Below are 3,292 nucleotides of genomic sequence, written 5' to 3'. Positions count from 1 at the left end.
CCATCACCTCTTTCCCCCAGAGTGAAGATGACGTCCCTGCGGATGTCCCGCAGACGGAGAGCTGACCCCATGGGAGGACAAAGCGGCCGCTGGAACTGAGCAGCTGAGGCTGCAGTGGTGCTGGAGGAACCCCTGAGGTCGCCATGGGACCCTCGAGGTCACTGTGTACCCCTGAAGAAGCCCAAACCTGACCGGTGACACAGGGAGCGGTGGCCACCAGGCCCTGGGTGGCACAGACTGAGGGTGGCTGTCCCTCATGCCACCCCACTTCGCTGGCCCACTGACTCCAGTGGGGTCCCACCAGCTCTGGCAAGCTGGGGGGAGCCCTACAGCCCCCCCCGGCATCCTGCTGCAGCCACGGGGCAGCCTGGTCCCCTGCAGCACCCTCCAGGGACAGGGCACAGCGGTGCGTCCGTCTGTCCCTCCATGGGATGGCGGGGCCGGCGTTGGGGGACGAGTTCCCGAATTGCTGCACTGGGGAAATCCATCGCCTCAGTGGCCGGAGATGGCAGGAGGAGTGCAGAACCTCAATAAACACCTTCCCAGTAATGACAGAGGGGTCCCCGCTCCCAAATTTCTCTCCCCCCAGCCTGGTACAGCCGGCACCGGGCAGGCTGTGTGCTGCGGGGGCACAATCGGTCCCCGGGACCATGGCATGGAACCCCGGGTGCTGGCTGCCGGCACCGTCTGTGCCTTCTTCCCCTGCTGGAAACACACTGGGAGCGGAGGCCGGCAGCCCCGCTGAGCCCAGGGACAGGACACCCATCACCCCCACCACGTCCCCACGGCCAAGGAACCCCTCGGGGAAGGAAGTCGGGTCGGTCTGACAGCGTTCGGGCTTGGCAAAGCTGCGCTGGCCACGTTCTCCCACCTTATTCCCCCCTCGGGTGCTCATGAGTTGGTGGTCTGATGGTTTTCTGGGGTGGCTCTGGCTGTGCTGGGGGGGCTGTGGGTCCCCGCTTCCCATCTGCATTCTTGCTGCCTTGCTCCAGCCCGGGGGCTTTCCCTGTCCCGCACGACCTCCTGGACACGAGGCCCCCTGAGACCCCACCTGGAGTACTGCCTCCAGCTCTGGAGTCCCCAACAGAAGAAGGACATGGACCTGCTGGAGCGTGTCCAGAGGAGAGCCACGAGGATGATGCGAGGGCTGGAGCACCTCTCCCATGAGGAGAGGCTGAGAGAGTCGGGGCTGTTCAGCCTGGAGAAGAGAAGGCTCCGGGGAGATCTTATTGCCGCCTTCCAGTGCCTAAAGGGGCTCCAGGAGAGCTGGGGAGGGACTTTTTACTGGGGCATGGAGTGACAGGACGAGGGGGAATGGCTCTAAACTGGAAGAGGGCAGGTTTAGATTAAACATGAGGCAGAAGTTTTTCCCTGTGAGGGTGGTGAGGCACTGGCACAGGTTGCCCAGAGAGGTTGTTGAAGCCCCATCCCTGGAGGTGTTCAAGGCCAGGCTGGAGGGGGCCTTGGGCAACCTGGGCTGGTGGGAGGTGTCCCTGCCCATGGCAGGGGGTTGGAACTCGATGGTCTTCAAGGGCCCTTCCAACCTAAACCATTCTGTGATTCTATGACATGGTGGCTTTGGAGACTGTCTCTGACATCCCTGGCTTGTTCAAGGGACTTTGCTGACTTGAGCGCGGGTGATGAGCAGCCGTCCCCGTCCCTTCCCTCCCCTATACCCGGGCTATGGGTCTGGCTGCCCTATACCCTTCCCTAGAGAGGAAGGAGGAGGCACTGAGCATCTTCATCCCCTCTTTGGGACCTGCCACGTGCTCCCTTCCCTGCTCCTCGCCGAGTCCCGAGCTGTCCTGCGTCCGCCTCCCGCGTCGGGTACCGATGGAGTTGCCCTCCTGCGATTCCAAAGGGAACCGGCCCCACCTCCCCTGGGCCGGGGAAAAGGGGAACGCACATTTGGAAGAAGCCTTTGAGACCCCCCTTGGGCTGTTGATGACCCCCTCATCCTCGTTAATTGCTGACAGGGCAGGCTGTGGGTCTGCAGCCGTGACCTCGGCTCTCCTGAGCTGCTGCTCGGGGCTCAGACTCCGGCACATTCAGAGGAAATGTCTCTTTTCCTCCCTGGCTCGGGCTCGGCTCGGCTGCCGCTGCCCTTCCCAGAAATCAGAGCCCTTCTTGGAAAGGGCGCGGGCGGCCTGTGGAACCGAAACTGCTCGTGTGCTTTTCAGGCAAAAACACCCTAATTTCTCTCTTCAGAGAATCACAGAGTCGTCTAGGTTGGAAGGGACCTCTAAGGTCGTTGAGTCCCACCATCAGCCCAGCACTGCCCAGCCCACCGCTAACCACGTCCCCCAGCCCCACGCCTGCCCCTGTGTTAAACACCCCCAGGGATGGCGACTCCAGCCCTGCCCTGGGCAGCCTGTGCCAGTGCTGGACAACCCTTTGGGTGAAGACATTTTTCCTAAGATCCATCCTAAACTTCCCCTGGTGCAACTTGAGGCCGTTCCCTCTTTGTCTTCTCAGGTAGAGTTGATCCTCCAAACCCCTCCGGAGGATGGAGGATGCCAAGAGGCGCCGCCTTGGCAGATGCTCCTGCAGGAACCAGTTGGCTGGGGACTCCCAGTGGTCCCACAGCCCCCGGGACCGGCACCGGTGGGGCTGGAGCATCTCCTGCAGGGCTGCAGCCCCTGGGACCGGTGCCTGCAGGGCTGGAGAATCTCCTGCAGGGAGACCCGGAGGGATGCAGCGAAGCACCCGCTGCGGCACGGACCTGACCCACGCTTGGCCAAGCCTGGAGCCAGAGGCAGGTGGCCCTGGGGCAGCTGGTTGGAGCCACTCTTCCGCGGAGGCAGAGGGACCCCTCTGCGCTGCCGAGAGCTCTCCCTGCGGGAGCTGAGCCCCCCCCGGGGCCGCCCCGAGCGGCTGCGGTGCAAAAGTGGCACAAACTGTGCGGAACGGAGCAGACACGGGCTTGTTGGGATGAGGATGGGTAAACCCTGCGAGGCTGGTGGGCTGGAGGATTCAAAGGGGGGCTCTGGGGAGAGGGTACTGGTGATGGAGAGATGGGGAAAGGAGGATTTGGGGTGGATTTGATGGATGGACTATCCTGTGGATGAGGAACTGTCTGGGTGGTCACATCCAGAGAGTAGTGGTCAATGCCTCGATGTCCAGATGGAGATCGGTGACAAGTGGGGACTGGAACATCTCTCATATGGAGAAAGGCTGAGGGACTTGGGTCTCTTCAGTCGAGAGAAAAGAAGATTGAGGGGGGATCTTATTAACACTTACAAATACTTAATGGGAGGGTGCCAGGGGGATGGGAGTAGTCTTTTTTCAGTGG

The sequence above is a fragment of the Charadrius vociferus genome, unplaced genomic scaffold (genome assembly GCF_000708025.1).
Source record: "Charadrius vociferus isolate BGI_N301 unplaced genomic scaffold, ASM70802v2 scaffold647, whole genome shotgun sequence".
Classification (NCBI taxonomy): Eukaryota; Metazoa; Chordata; class Aves; order Charadriiformes; family Charadriidae; genus Charadrius; species Charadrius vociferus.
This window is presented reverse-complemented; position numbering follows the sequence as displayed.